At 37.7% G+C, this 16,669-nt stretch overlaps 1 protein-coding gene across 1 annotated transcript in view; it reads right to left on the bottom strand.

Annotated features, from left to right (window-relative positions):
* Window positions 1–16,669, bottom strand: part of LOC137127933 (cadherin-22) — a 148,694-nt gene that overhangs the window by 104,997 nt on the left and 27,028 nt on the right. Inside the window, exon 2 of the mRNA XM_067505504.1 lies at window positions 6,311–6,434. The gene's annotated coding sequence lies outside the window, so the exon portion shown is untranslated. The remainder of the gene's footprint in view (window positions 1–6,310; window positions 6,435–16,669) is intronic.

Here is a 16,669-nt window from a genome sequence, read left to right as displayed (position 1 = left end):
TTGGACTTTTTGCTTCGTCCTTTGCTCGTCTGATCCGTCACTGAAACACCAATTTGCACAGATAATGCTTAGCAAGCACTAAACATAAGCACTGGTTTACAATGCAAGATTGTGTAAATAGCAATTTCTTTTCGTTCGGGGGGGGAGGTTACAAAAAAATACTCCAGTATTGGCAATGAGGTATTACTTTGGGACCTACACTATATGCTGTAGTATTTATAAAGTTGTCTGTCTAATCTGTTTGTTTTTAATTTAATATACTGTAATATGCCAAATGCCATACACTTTCTTTTTAAAATAATATAATTATTGTGAGAGTATATGGCCTAGTTTTAAATTATTTAACATTTTGATGTTATTAACCAGGCGTAAAATCAGTTTTGTTGTCTACTGTACAATATAGGTTTGGTGATAATCATGTTACTTCTATAGTATATTCTGCTCTGTGGCTATTCATTTCTATAACTTTATAACCTCAGTATATTATTATTCCTATGGGACTTTTTTGCGACTGATAAAATAACCAGGTAGACTTCATGAAAGACACATGACATAATGTATTTACATCATGCCAGGCTACGGTTATTAATTTTCTCTTTCTTGAGAATGTGTACGGTACTTGGTACTCTGGTACAACCAATCCCTCTTCTGCCATCATAGCCAATTATCAGTGGAAAAAAGGATATAGTCATGGGACTATATAAATATCCTCTTTCATATTTTAAATTTGTCCAACAATGTTGTGCTATGGTCACTTTTTATTTAAGCCTCTGCAGAAAACATTGTGTAATGACCTAGTAATGTATCATTGATAAATAAACAAATGTGTACTTTATGTTCTGAAATAAAATGAAATCATGGAAGTGCTATTTTTGCTATAATAAGCCCTACCCAAGTCTGCAGACTCATTGGAACTGTATGTTATTATTTCATTAGCAGACACATTTTAAGAATGTCTGATATGTACGGAATTTTAGTATTTGACTAGTGACATGAAAATAATTTGCATGCACCTGTTTTTATTTAACTAGGTTCATTTGGTTGTGAAAAAATAAAGCTGCTTAAAATGCTGCAAGGGTAAAAGAAATTTATATTCCACATCAAATACTAAACATTTTGTGACCCATGGCTGGACCAAATGTGATTGAAGTCTGTTGTCTAGTTTTTGAGATTTAACATGAATTATCAACAGGCAGACAAACAATGATAATGATTAGAGAAGATGATGAACTCCCTTGCAGCATTTATAAAAAAGATGCTGAATTAAATTGGCAGGCTTTTTTTTTTTTCATAAAACCCCCTGTTCCCTAAATATTTCCTTCATCTGTTTGTATGGGAGGTCCCAATTTTTCAGAGCCAATTTAGAATCATTCCATCCTTGGTCAGCCTTGCTGCAGATGAATTCCCTTGTGTAACATCTGGCGGTCTCTAGACACTGTGCATCCCACTATTCACTCCCCTGCTCATAAGCTGGTGTAAAATTGCCCCTTTGAATCTTTTCCGCAGCGGATTCCTCATTGAGTAAAGGCAGCCGTTCCCTGCGCAGTGTCAAAATCTTTCTTTATTTTGTGTAATGTGCTAAGCACAGCCACATAAGTTCCTTCTGTCTGTTTCTTTAGACTGATGAATGTGGCAGAACAGCTCTGAATTCCCCAGCTCCCAGTGGTATGATGTGTGCCAGTGTCCTGGATTATAAGACATATGGAGGAATGAGAGTACACAAGCATGTGCAAATGTGGTCAGAAAATCTAACACACTTTTTGTTTCTTTCACACACACACACACACACACACACACACACACACACACACACACACACACGCGTGCGCTTACAGATCTAGTCAGTATAAACACACCAATGGGAGAGACCAATACAGATGGACGCACTGACACACAGAGCTTGCACAATACAAGTGTTACTAAAATAAACTGTGCAAATTTGAGATTTTAAAAATCCTCTAAATCCCACAACTGCCTCCCCAATTCAGACATGCAGACCTAACAGTCATATTTTCATTTGAAGACGGTAATCCAAATCTTTAGGGATCAAATTTAAAAATGAGCTTCAGCTCTCTGGGGCTGGAGCAACTCTAAAGAGCAGTTCCTATATACCATCGCCACAGTGTTCTGATACAAAATAAGTGTAGGATCGGTTAAAATAGATAAAATATAAAACAAGACAACATTTTATAGTAGTGCAAAGGCCAAATAACTGTACACAATAACACTCCAACTACAGCTTAAGGTTTATATGTATAAAACCATATGATTGTACAAAAATGACCAATATTTTGGATTTGTTTGCTGATTATTATTATTATTATTATTATTATTAACTATACTGCAATAGTTAAAATGGAAAAAATACTTTAGGGTAAGACGGTGTGATAAAACACTACGACTCTATGCTCCAGTATGTGGCCAGAGATGCTGCAAACTACTGCTGACTGTCATATGGCCTGTGAACCAGGCCACAAAGGTCCGTGTTGTCAGTGTTATGGTTCAAGTTACTGTCATAACAGCATGTGTGTGTTTATAGTGTAAACTGTGTTGTTAGGTGTGCCAGTTCCTGTGTGTGTGTGTGTGTGTGTGTCCAGTAAGTCTGGCTTTTATCAGTGCTGAAGGATTTAAAGCTAGTAATACTTTATTCTGGCTTGGTACCAGTGACATACTTTTCACTAGTCTACCTCTTTGAACTGTGGCTCCTCTATGGAGTGAAAAAAAAACAAAAAACAGCCAAAGCAAATCACACACAGCATCGTTTTTTTTGTGTGTGTTATTCTCAGGATACAGCGTTAAAGTCAACTCTAGCTGTTGTTTTTTATCATGACAAATGCTGCCATTCCTGTACTGTACCTTATATAAACTTATAGGTATTAATGTTACATAGTGGGTAGGAATAATGTACAAGACCATACAAAGAGTCGGGATAATATGCAAAATATGACATCAAAATAAATATTGCAACTGACAAACTTGAAAGATAAAAAAAATAGATTTGGAATTTGATGTCAGGAACACAAAATTTGTTTTCCACTGTGTTGCATTATCTTTTCATCTAAAAATACTTGAAGTAAAAATAATAATAAAGGTCTTATAATGTGCCCAATGGTTTCAATAGGTGACAGGTCTGGCAGACCCAGTGCAAACTATTAATGCTCCTACATACACATTGCAGATGCTGGCTGCATTCTAAATCCGTTCCTGTTAAGACCAGAGAATTTGGCATCCATGATTTCCAAAAGGAATCTCAATTTTTGATTCTTCAGACCAAAGGACAGTTTTCCACTCCTCATACCATTTTAGATGAGCTTGGGCTCAGAGATGGCTGGAGTGTTCCTACATCTTGTTTGAATGTTTTAATATTTTAAATGCTTTAAATGTTTTATCCTTTGCATGGTAGAATCTTAACTTGTATTTGAATGCAGTAACAAACTGTGTTCACTGATAGTGGTTTTCTGAGGCGTCCCTGAGTCCATGCAGTGATTTCCACTTCAGTCTGTCTGACAGCAATGCAGTGCTGCCTGAGGGCCCGGAGATCATGACTATTCTATGTTGGTATTTGGCTTTCTCCATTTTGTACAAGGATTTCTCCGAATTCACTAAATATTTTAATGATGTTATGTTCTGTAGATGATAAAATCCGCAGATTTTTGGCAATTTTATGTTGGGAATCATTACTGCAAAGGCAGTGAACAAGCATTTTTTTTTATTTCCACTTCTGCCTTCCTGAGCTCTTCTGGTACCTCTTTTCCACTGAGCCAATTCTAGGGCTGGTTCAGAGCCAGTGCCTACTCTTGAACCAGTTCTTTCATTTTGACAGCAAAAGAACTTGTTTCTGCAAAACTGGTTATAGAGATACACCAAGTCTTCGCTGGTCAAGAACCCAGAACTGCTTTTGTCAGGGTTTGTCAGGGTCTGGGGGTGGAGTTATTCTGACCAACAAGACCAAGTAAAGTTCTGCTGCAAAATTAAAAATAAATCTATTATTTATTGGATTTATATAACTACAATGTAATAGATACCAGCACAGTTGATGCTAGTTAGCAAGCTAAAGCCTAAGGCTAATTTAGTCTGATATTCCTGTTGTTAAGTAGCAAAAATTACAGTTCATCTTGAACATATTTGTAACACAAAGTGACAAAGAAAGGCCACACGATTTCCTTTGACCAGTGGTGTCTAGATGCCAATGTAGATTTAGAAAACCAGGAGCAACATTGGCAAAGAGATGTTGTTATAATGTGCTAACTCAGGGCTTGTACTGTGGATGTGAACAGTGACATAATGATGTGGGCTCTACAGTGACTCTCTAGCCTGTGGAAAAGCAAGTTGTTCTCAACAGGTTTGCAAGCTCTGAACCAAGTCTGAACCAACACTAGCACCAGCGCAACACTAAAGCACCTTTTGACAATTAACCTTTTTAGTTATAAGATGTTTATCGGGTAGTTTTTATTTATCTATTTTGGTAGTTTAATTTTGACTATTTATATTAAAAAAAGGTTGCAAATTATTTGTAAATCATTGCACTCTTATCCACAACAATCCCAAACATAACCACACTAAATAAGCAGGTTTCTGCACTGGTTGTTTGGCCAGTTTGAAACAGAGAATGGTATGGATTTATCTGACGCTCTCCAAGTTGGCATGTTACCATTTTCCCTAAAATGTCAAACTATTTTCTTTAGAAAAGAAAATGAAATAGAAACTCTTGGAATTGTACTGAAACCATTATTGTTACAATAGTTGTTGTGTCTGCATTTCACATACAGTTAAAAGAAATTGAACAATAAAATTACTGTTCTAGAGTTGTACGCCAGCCAGTAAGTGACATGTGCTCATAATAGGGGCAATTTAATCACCTCAAGTGCTGATGTGTTCCAGACATAGCCTTGCGCCCATTTGAGATGTCCATGAGCCTGACACTGAAACTCTACTGCGCTCGGTCACTTATCACTCTACGTGGCAGCATCAGGACTAAAATGCTAATGTGTATGTCAAGTCCTTCAAGTGTCACATGCTTCACATTGTAGTAAATGAGGACTTTACTGAGATAAAGTAATACACTGTATAGCTACATTGACAGCCCCATATTAAACATTTGAGTTTAAATTAGAACTTTATTTCAGATCTCAACCTTCTGAAAGATTATTTAACTGTATAGAGTTAAATAACTGTCATTGTCATTACAGTCACCTGTGGATAGAGTTATGAATACCAAACTAAAGTACTTTCCTCAGGACCTTAATCAAATGCAGTGTATATCACACTAATGCATTAGGACTTAAGCTCAGTGAGAAATATTCACCATAAGGCCAGGACTAATTCCTCCTGGACATGTAAAGGCTATTTGAATTCTTCAGGGCATCCTATTTCCTAAGGAACACACACACACGCACACACACACAAAACAACAGCCGCAGTGAAATATCACCCCCGGATGTATCAGATTATACCGTGCAGTACATTCAATTACAGCTGATGGCAGATGGTATAACAAAATCAAATGCACATAATCTTAAATATTGGATTCTTCAGTTAGATATTAACACTGAAACCCAAAGACCTGACACAGGACTAGACATATTAAGACATGGGGCGGCCTGCGAGGGCTCTAAGCTGACTGACTCAGCAATTTTGAGATGTAGGGTAATCCAGTGTATTGGGCATACAAATACTGTAGTGGAACTCAAATGAGGACAGAACACTGAGTGCACCACACATAGATTGGAAACACTGTCTCTCTCCCTGTTTAATCGACTCAGCTTTAACTAGCTGACACATTTTATTATGGTAAGCATATGTTGATTATTCTAAATGTAATGCAGCTGTTGTGTTGTGCATACAAATATGTTTTGTAACAAAATTGATTAGTGATAAAAGTTCATATTAATGAATTTATTCAGCAAGCGATTTTGATCATGATTATATGCCACTCAGACCTGCCTAGCCTGTTATTACCACCACTTCTGCGCTTTAGAATTTTTTTTTCTTTATTAGGGCTAACTTTCTCAATCCAGACGTGTAATTTTATGGCCTACTCCAGTGTGCAATGCTAAAATGCAGGTTTTATGGCTGTTATCAACATTAATCAAAAAGCATGACAATAAAATTATACAGCGTTTTTCTCTCCAAAAACCATTTTCTTATCCATGTCAGTGCATTTGTGAAAGTAGATAATAGTGAGGCAATTTAAATGATCTGCTGGTCAGTTTACTAATGGATGTCTTACATTTTTTGAAGTACTAAAATGGGGAGGCTAAGCAGACCTTATTAACTCATAGCCCACGGCATATGCAAATAACGTACTCACCATCCCTTAACCAGGTGACCTTGCTGCCACTCTGAGCGAATGATGGCTCTAAGGTCCTTCAGGTTGTCTTTACCGTGCCATCCAACATTAGTGTCTCCCAAGCACTATGGCTCCTCTCCAGTTTCTGAAAAATAAAGCAGACCCTGGAGTAAACTTCAGTGATTTTTGTGCAGGTTTTTGTTTAAATTAGTAAATCCCCTTGTTAGAGTTCTAATGGGGGGCGGGCTGACACGGAAGAGGGAGAGAGTGGGAGATAATTTGCTAATGGAACAGAGAGAAAAATGGTGTGGACCCAGGATGAAAAAAAGATGAAAGAAGAGGTGAAAAAATAACCTTGGCCTATCTAGAGAGAGGGAGACTCAGCTATACGGCAGCAGCAAAAGTGGATTTACAAAACTGCATCATTAACTGCCATTTTCATCGCAGGTGCAAAGCTAGGGACCAAGGGTTAGAAGAGGGAAAACAGAGCAGGAAGGAGGATGAGGAGGGGCTGTGTTTGCCCCGGAGATCAATCAATAGCCTCCAATCTTCATTTAATTACATGCTTTACATCCAACCACCTCCTCACTCAGTGCCTTTACCTTAAGCATAAGATGCAGGGGTCTCCAGAGATTGTGGTGCAGTTATTTAACTATGTTAATTACAGTCTAACCGGAGTCCAATCACACAAACCTTGTCCTGCATGACATTACAAAGACACCGTCTCAAGAAACCCTGTAACTGTGTGTGCAGATTACAAGCTACAGAGTTTGTCAGCAAGATGAAGCTCTGGGATTTAGACTTCTTAATTTAGTGGAACATTATTTACAAGCTTGCTCCACTGGCTGGAATGGAGGTCATTTGAACTGTCTAGATGTTTAGCTGACTGAAATGCAAACCCAAACATAATTTCAAGACCTCTAGGGCATGAATATCCATTATTCAGCCCTGTCTCCTACGAATTCTGTTTATAATTTGCAACAGCAAACACAAGCTATTTTAAATAAGATTAACATTACTAACATAATTTCACATTTTTAAACCTGACCACCTTAACCCAAACTATATATAACAATGGTGTGGTGGTGTGTACAGTCCTTAACGAGGCAGCTCCTCCTAACTTTAAATTCCTGCGTACAATTAGAGCAGGAAGGGGAGGCGGTGGACAACAAGTTAAGGATGTGTTCATGTGTATGCAGGTATCATTTGAATATCTCTGTATTTTATTTAACAGCTCTGCAAAATCTTTTGTTCAATATGTACACGCCACCCACACGTTCAACACTTTTGACTTTGCATTGGGATTTTTAATTACCGCTTTTGATTTTGACCATTTCATTATGACTGATGATTCTAACATTCGTCTTAACAATTTAAATAACATAAATGCTTAAGAACTCTTTATTATTCTTAAAATTTATGAACTCTCTTAATGTTAACGAGGCTAGTCACAACAAAGGAAATATACTGGACATTGTTGTATCTAGAGGTATCAATATATAAAAGGCTGGGTCACTGGTGTTGCTTTATCAGATTATCTATGTTTTATTTGATATGACTGTCACAACAAATATTGTAAATGTATTAGACCTAAAACATCTATAAGCACAGTAGCACACCAAATTCAGGCAATTGAAAAGATTCCTTTCACCCTGTCATCTTTTGTGGATGGGATTTTAGTAACTTTAAATTAAACGTTTTAATGAGGACATTGAATCTATCAGAGTCAACACCATCTCTGGAAAGCAGAGGGCACCTTGGAAGAATGGTCTGCATGTCAAATATTCTAGAAATAATTTGTTGGAAAGCAGAAAAATTGCAGAAAATTAAGCTTCAAATTTACTATGATCTATATAAACACCTCATGAACTTCATTTCGCAATATACTGTAATGATTTTTCTTCATTTTTTTGAGAAAGAGTTCAAAGATCAGGCAAACTATCAGCAGTTCCTCATTTTAGATATTTCAGCGCAGATCTGTCAAAGATGACTCATTTTAATGCCATTGACCTTAAAGTTCTTAAAGAAATGGTTTTACATCTTAAACTGTCCACTTGCTCTCTTGGCTCCCTATCTATAGATAGATTTTTAAAAAGGTTTTTAGTTGCATAGCAGCAGTTATACTGTCAACAGTTCACTGCTTTCAGATGTTTCCCCCAGTGCCTTGAAATCTGCAGTCATTAAAACACTTCTGGAAAAAAAAAAGTTAAACTGGATGTTTCTGAAATAAACTACAGACGTTTAGCAAACCTACCAGTGTTCAGTAAAATGACATAGAAAGATGTCCTTAAAAAACTGAGCAACTTATTGGCAATAAATAACTACCTTGATATTTCCCGGTCTGGACGTGGGCCCCTGCTCTTACCAAGGTCCTTTATGCCATTAATCTTTGTTAAGAGTCTGGCCAAGTCTCTGTTCTTGTGCTATTAGACCTTACTGCTGGATTTGATAAGGTTGATCAAAATCTATTATTAAACAGAGTTGAATATTGGCTTGGTCTCTCTAACATAGTTCTAAATTGGTTCGTGTCCTACCTTAAGGCAAGGACTACTCTATTTAGTATTAGTTGGTATCCATACATCAGAGGGTTCCTTACATCATGTAGAGTTCCACAAGGATCAATTCTCAAACCATTATTATTTAATCTATACACGCTTTACTGACATTACTCAGCACTTTACACACATTTCCACATTGTGGAAATGCATGCACAAGATGATAGCCATACTAGTGAGACTGATATTTTAAAATATTGCAAACACATTCATTTGTGTTTGACATTTTCTCTACCCATTAAACAATTCATTAAAGTTTAAGAGAGCAGTAAGTCTACTGTGCAACATCTGAAATGCCATGTGTCATTTTTTTTTTATCATAACAGAACCTAAATCTCCTTTAATCACTTTAAATGGCACTGTAATTACAGGGGGTTGACACAATATTACATGCACAAGTAGAATCAATTGCTGCCAAAAATAGCCGGGCAAATAACACTAACTTTAAGAATAATTTTCAGTTTCCGTTGTCACTGACAAAAGCTAATTTGTACAGTGGTGTCTGGTCTTAAAGCTGCAGTTTGCACTGTTGTTTAATTAAAATATATATTCTATTGTAAGGATCACCATTTATTGTACATATATATTGTGTATTTACAGGAAAATACACTTACACACATGCAGCAGGAGCATGCTGCATGTGTAACATATTGCACCATTGACCCCATCTGCTGTCATTAAAAACTACTGTAGGCGACATCGCATGCCTGGTTAGTCACATCCTCCTAATAGTCTGTCGTGTTATTTGAAAATACAGGTGATTTTCATCAAGTGGATAAATGGCCTTGGGTCGATAAGTAACAACTAACAACGTACAGGGACAAAAACACCACATTTGACTTATAATTACTTGCTCAAGTGTCACAAGTCCACTGTAGCTGTTGTCCATTTAACACAGTTTTAAAAAGAAAAGAAAAAAACAATATTTTAAAAAGTAAAAAGCAATGGCAAAAAGAAACTGGCAGGATCACAGTGTGTTTACCATACTGGGAAGTTGATATAAAAAGGTATTGTGTGAAAAATCCATTAGATAAACCTAAAAAAATATTTCCCTGTCTTTAGTGACCTTCTGTGCTCACGTATATGATGAAAATATGTATATGATGCAAAATAAATATGGATATGCTAAAGGTTTACATTTACAAGCCGCCATTCCTAGGACATGGAGATTGGCATTTAGGTATCATGACAAATCCAACTGCTTGTAGTTGAAAACAAAAAGAATCTTCTGGAGATTATTGCTGTATGCTTCCAAAGTGCCTTACGGAGATGGTGAGCTTATCTTGATCAAACACCAACACAGTGCAAGTTCCTCACTGGGCCTCCGATGGTTTATTGTTTTTTATGTTCAGGTCATTTCCACTTATTGCTCCTTTCTCTCATCGTGCTTGTTGCTGTGATGGGGTGAAGGTCTTTCATCATTTCAGAGAATTTTAAATTAGTGTTTGCCTGTCATCATAATGGCAACTAAGAAAGCCCACACCAATTTACACTGCAATATGTTTAAATATCTTCTATAATTCACTAATAATTCATAAATCTATTACAAAGATAAGGTAGTGGGTGAAAACCATTTGGCCAGGACAAATACATTTTAAGAAAAGCATTAAATAAATCTCCTTAAGTTTTTTAAATAAGGAATTTGCACTTCTCTTTGTCTTCTGAAGTGCATTTACTGTAGACATGCTGACTTGAGATACCACAAATTCTTAAAATTTGTTAACACTTTAACAGTAAAACTATTTAAAAAAAAGAAGAACTAAACACAAAGAAACTGATCTTTCATCTCTTACATCTTTATCCCCCCTTAAGTCTTGTACTTTCGCTGAATTAATTACACAGCCCCTCCACAGAGCGCAGGTCCTTTGTGCAGCAGCCAGCATAAATGTTATGCAGCCTCTCCGGCTCCCACTGTGTATAGTTTTTGCTGCATACCTGGGCTCTGAGGGAGTTTTACACAAATTCCCAGGAGGCAGATGTCTATTTATGCAGGATCCTAAAACGGGCTAGTCATAACCCCCTCCTCCACAAGGCAGCAGCTGTAGGTGACAATGCTGACACACAGCCAGACGATAGTCCAATCTAATCTTTTAATCGCTCGGGTAACTTCATGTCTCCGGGTGAGCTGGGACAAACTAGCAGTGGGGATGGGATATCATCTGCAAAGATATGATATGATCCTACAACACATAACAAAAAAACACACACACACACACACATACACATGCAGACTTATACACTGTCCTGCTCCACCCCACCCCCAGAGTACTGTGGTGAGGCCTCATGTATCTGTGGGTATTAACAGATCAGCACAGAGCAGCAGCCACCCTGCTTTAAAGTCTTTTCCTGAGGTAGTGCTTCAGAAGCCTGCTGCAGAGGAGGATAAACATGCAGCAATCCCCCAGGCCCAGCGCCTCCTCAGTTCCACTCAGCTCTCTCTTTGCTGCCCCCTCCTTCCCCTCCATTCTTCGCTTATCCCCACTTTCCTTCCACCCTTCATTATTTCTATCCCACTTCTTTTCCTCAGCATCTCATGCTTTATGCTCTACTATCGGTACCTGCATCCCCTCTGGACCTTCATATAATTCCCCCCTCTGTGCCCCCTTACCCTGCATCCTCGTGTTACTCTTTAATGCCGTTATGACACCATTACACCTAGCATTAAACTACCATGCTTGTTACAAAACTCAATCAGCAGTGCACAAAAACTTTGCACAAAAGACATCATTAAAGTTGTAAGGGGTACCATCTCAAAACCGTATCAGAGTTTTTTCAAGAAATGTATGTAAGAGAATCAATCCAGGTGAGGTCATTTGGACACTGTGCAGTAGCAATGTTGGTTTGAAGCATTTCACTACTCAACCAAGAAGCTTTTAAGTCCTGTATAAATGTTGGCTTTATGGAAATTAGACATTTATTACAAAAATTGACAGTTTTTAAATTCTGTGCTATTTGATCAGTCAGGGAGTCCCGAGGGGACGGGGAGGCAATCTAAATATTCTGCAATTGAAAAACATTGAAAAACTACTGCAGTCAATATATTTCATTGGCATTCTGCAAAGACATGAAGATGTAATGACTTCATTACATGTAGTTAAGATAAAAAAGAAGAAGCCCGAAATACCTGAAGCAAGTGTTTTCCTTTTTGGGACAGATAAAAGATATAACAGGCTCACCTGTTCAATGTGTGGGCCAAATTTGTTCGTGTTACTTATAAAACAACAAGAATAGTGTGCAGGATGATGCACTCTGTGAGCGTTAGAACTAAAGTTAAAAGTGATGTAAATGCATGTATAAAATCCCATCAATAAGCCTTGAGATAAACTAGAAAGAGAGAGATGTTAAAATAAAGTGGCACAGAGATGCACATGCAAGATTCTTGCCATTCAAGTAGAAGGAATGACAGATGAACATGCAGACAGACTGACAGGCAGATCAGGGAGGAGTAAGTAGGCGGAATCCAAATTAAGCTGATCAGAGCTCACTGTGAGTTAATCTAGTTATGTGGATAAAGGACTTCCCTATGGCTAAAAACACAGCGCGTTATGACTCAGTGAATTACGCGTCTGTGTGTGTGTGTAAATGTGGGAGAAAGAGAGCATGTGTGACTGCCTCTTTCTAAGCGAGCACTGTTTGTATCTGTTTATCCATATTTAAACATACCCGCGGACTCAGGAGCCTCGAAAGCTTCCTTAACAACAAACAGTCTCAGTCTTTTGTACTCTACTCACTCACATGTTCGATAAGAAGCCCACTCCAACAAGTGACGTGAAAGGCTAAAGATGCACTGATTTGTAAGCAATGCTAGGGCTAATGACAGACCGGCTGTCAATGCTGACAAGCTTGACAGAGCCTTCACTGATGAATTTTGTTTGTGTGTTGAAGTCCGCACGTTTTGTATATTTTGTGAATGTGTGCATTTCTGGGGGTTTGTGTGTTTCGATCACAAAACAACAATGAGAGTGGCGATAGGGAGCAAGCGGGAGTGCAAAAAAATTTTTGATAAGCGTAGCACGCTAAATTAATATAGACTGGAAGATTAAGAGTCCTGCAAGGGTTTGCAAGCATCTCTATCTCATGTGTATACTACTTCAAACAGCAGTTAGAAAGCAAAATAAATATCGAAGTCAATCACACACCTTTTTTTTCCTTCTCCACACACATCTAGCAATCCCTTCCAAAAGACATCAAGGGTAAATGATTGCAGGGATGGTATCAACCACCAGAATTCTGGCAATACCAATGCATTTGATAAAATTAGGTCTCAAACAAGAAAAATATTGTGGGGGTGAAATGGATACAAATTCAATCAGCTCCGTACACTTCCTGCATATCAAAGAGAATGAGAAAAGGGGGAGGGGCTGAAGTAGAAGGCCAAGAGATTTAAGTTTAAAACAAGCTTCAACTTCAAACAACTCCTGATTTTCATAAAATGCTTTCAACATATTGTTGAGCTAGAGCGTGAATTGAATGAAAAAGCATTATTTACTAGTGAGAAAGGGACTGGGGAAGCTCTGCAGAGTCAAAAAAGAGAGAAGGGGCAATTCCCTTTGCCTTTCTTGGTTGGCACAAGGCTTCCCTCTGCAGAGCAGAGAAATAAAACATGGCCTGAGAAAACATGACAGGCCTCCGGTAGAAGTGAGAGAATATGCATCTACGATAACATGATCAGGGGAAGGAAAAGGTTCTATAGCTGCCCTGGGTTATTCTCATCTGTTTATAGAACCAGACTGAAGTGAGGCCCTGTTAAATTGGTCTATTCAATACAGAGAGGCTGAACACTGAGAAGGTTTACTGTCGATTTGGACGTTTCACGAATGCGACAAGTGTCGTAAAAAAGATAGGGACACAGCTATCGTAAAAACACAAAACTATATATTCACTTATCTTAAAAAAATAATAATTAGTTTAAAAAAAAAAAACGATACAGTACAAATCATTTAAGTGATTTCAGCTTTGTTTGGTGTGTTTTCAGCGAACGCCTTTGTGGTTGTCTATACAGCAACTATTTTATATAGATACTTTATATAGATCAAAGGCTTTCACACTTGTTTGATCTTTTTTTTTTTTGCCTTTTTTATTTATACAGAACCTAACCTGTGACATAAAACACGTTTGATATTCTTTTTTATCCGAGCACAGATCTCTGTGTGCCAACACGTGTGCATCACCTTGTTGCTCAAAGACCTCGTTAGGTTGTTTCAGGCTGATGACTGTCTGATCGTATGTGTGTTTTGCTTATCAATTTGATTTTCTATTTAAAAATTCTGTTACATTTTTAAAACTGTGTTTAGAATTGTCGTAAAATTAGGTTTTGGACTGATATTACTTTTATTTTGGTTCTTTTTCATTTCCCCATTTGTGGTACCTGTACGTCAGATAGAAAACAAAAAACCTGAGGTTGTTCTTTTACTTTCTTTTATGCTCGGGTTGCTTGTGAGAGCCGGATGTTATCACTGAGCTCAACTTGCTCTGATTGGGCAGCCTCTATTTGCAACAGAGGAAAAATAATACCACATCTCCCCTGAAATTTTTAAAGACCAAGTTTGGCAAATTTAAAATATGAACTCAAATGTAAATCTAACAATAGATCTGGGTGTCACTTTAAATTATTACATATACTTTCCTTGGCATACAGTGCAACGATGTCAAATAGCATTTAATTTCTCTATGTCTTGCTCTACCTTATGTATACATTTCTTCTTTTAGGTTATACTTTCTTGTTTAACATTGTATTGTAACATCTCTTATGAAGAAAGTTAGGGCAGAGTGCTTTGCATTTTGTAGGTTGCTGCACAGACAAAACCTTTCTCTTTAAATATTCCTCTCAAGAATGAGGCTTGAGTATTGTTGTACAACATACTGGAAGTACAAAGTCACTCTTCTGCTGCTTGTGTTAATACAAAGTGACTTGTGAATCACGAGGGAACAATAGAACCATCTGTGAACATTCTCTGTCGTCCAGCCCATGGCTATCCCGAAGGTGTTGTTCAGAGGCAACTGGACTTTCTTTTATTTTTAGGAGACATTTCGCCTCTCATCCAAAAAGCTTCATCAATTCTGACTAACTGGCTTCATCACTTTAGACTAAATGACCCCTAACAACATCCAAAGACTTCATATGCTTGCTTTCTTAGCAAGTTAAGAAGCCTTTCAGATGAGAGGTGAAACGTCTTCAAGAACTACAGTGCAAGCAAGTCCAGTTGCCACTGAAGCACTTTTGGAATAAGAAGAGAAAAGGGTTTAAGTGGATGTCTCACTCCGCCTCTATTAATTCTTGCTTCTGTCTGTTTGCTTTCTCTTGTCATCTTCAGTCTACGTTCATCACCACCACACTTTCTGTGCTACCTTTATACACAACCATACATTTTCTTTTCAAGTAAACTTTCCTGCCAGCGCTTGATGATAAAAGCAACTTGTCCTTCAAATTTCTACTCAGTGAACAACAATGTATACGTATGTACAGTACTGTATGTAAAGGATGAGCCATCATGGTGTAGATGGCCTTTAAAAGACTGTGCATTTGGTAAAAGAAATTATTAGTGACAAAGAAGCCTATTTCTTCTGGACCAAAAATGTATGCATTCACCCGTAATAATAATCCACACTTTTAGGATGGGAAATGAAGATTGCTCAATTTAATTGTCCAAGGTAGCAACTGTGCATACTAAGCAGAGCAGTATATACTGTGCAGAGCGAGGCTGAGCGTGGAAATGAGGGATGACATTACGATTCAGATTAACATTTATATTAACCTCTCCGTGTGAGAAGGAATCGGTCTGAAGAGAGGTCACCACAAAACAGGATGATCTATGTGATGCCTTTTCTCTACCCCACAAAGTGATGGTTTTATGAGAAGAGTGACATTTAGGGAAATTGCCATCAGATGTAACTGTTGAACAATTAAAGCTGCCAGCACCACTGTTTCCTGTTGTCAACTGTTCTTTTTAGTCGAGTGATTTGAAATCATTTCACTCACTGAGGGCAAAACATCTTGAACACAGGAAAGTACTTCTATTCAACAGTGGACTGCTCAGAAAGAAATTAAAATGATGCAATTTCTTACCTGTGTGTCATTTTTCACTTTAGATCTAGTCTGTATTACTAAGCTTCCATTACTGACTCCCAAAGTCAGAGATAGTGGGAGGTTGCCCTACACACCTTATCTCCGATTTCACACCGGTGTATAGCTCCAATCCAGATAGACCCAGGTGATTGTTTAGATATAGAGACACATTCTCTGGTCTACAACTGATAGTGGTACTGTAGCACAAACACGCATGGTCATTCAGTTATTTGCTGCAAGTGGCACAGATTATGAATTTGAACAATATACCGGATAGACATGGTGCAAAGTAGCATTAGGTGTTATCTCAAGAACAATCTTCAACTTCTAATGAGTTTTTAATCAAAGTTGCAATGTAGTTCTTGTTTTCTATCCAACCAAATCTGCACAAGAAATTTGTAATAGTAATCTGATCTGACATTTGTCTAAATTCAGACATAAAGGACAAACCAGTTGATGATAAAAAGATAAAATGATTTACTTTTTTGTACAGTGTAATTTTTTCAGGAGCCCAGCTCAACCAGCCCAGTATCCTCGTTGAAGGGCATGTTGTGTGGTGTGTTCAGTGCTGATCAAAAAACAACAATGGTTCAATTGAGGGGCTGATGGTCTGGGGAAAAAAAAAAAATCATATCTTGAAAGCTCCTGTGAATGGCTGTCGAACATGTGTCAAAAATGTGCTTCCAGTTTGATTGTCGGAGGGCTGCCTCTCTCCTTGTGTCTTTGTTTCTCTGTTTCTCTAGCTGTCTGTCTTCCTCC

This window comes from Channa argus, chromosome 5, assembly GCF_033026475.1.
Source record: "Channa argus isolate prfri chromosome 5, Channa argus male v1.0, whole genome shotgun sequence".
Lineage (NCBI taxonomy): Eukaryota > Metazoa > Chordata > Actinopteri > Anabantiformes > Channidae > Channa > Channa argus.
This window is presented reverse-complemented; position numbering and strand designations above follow the sequence as displayed.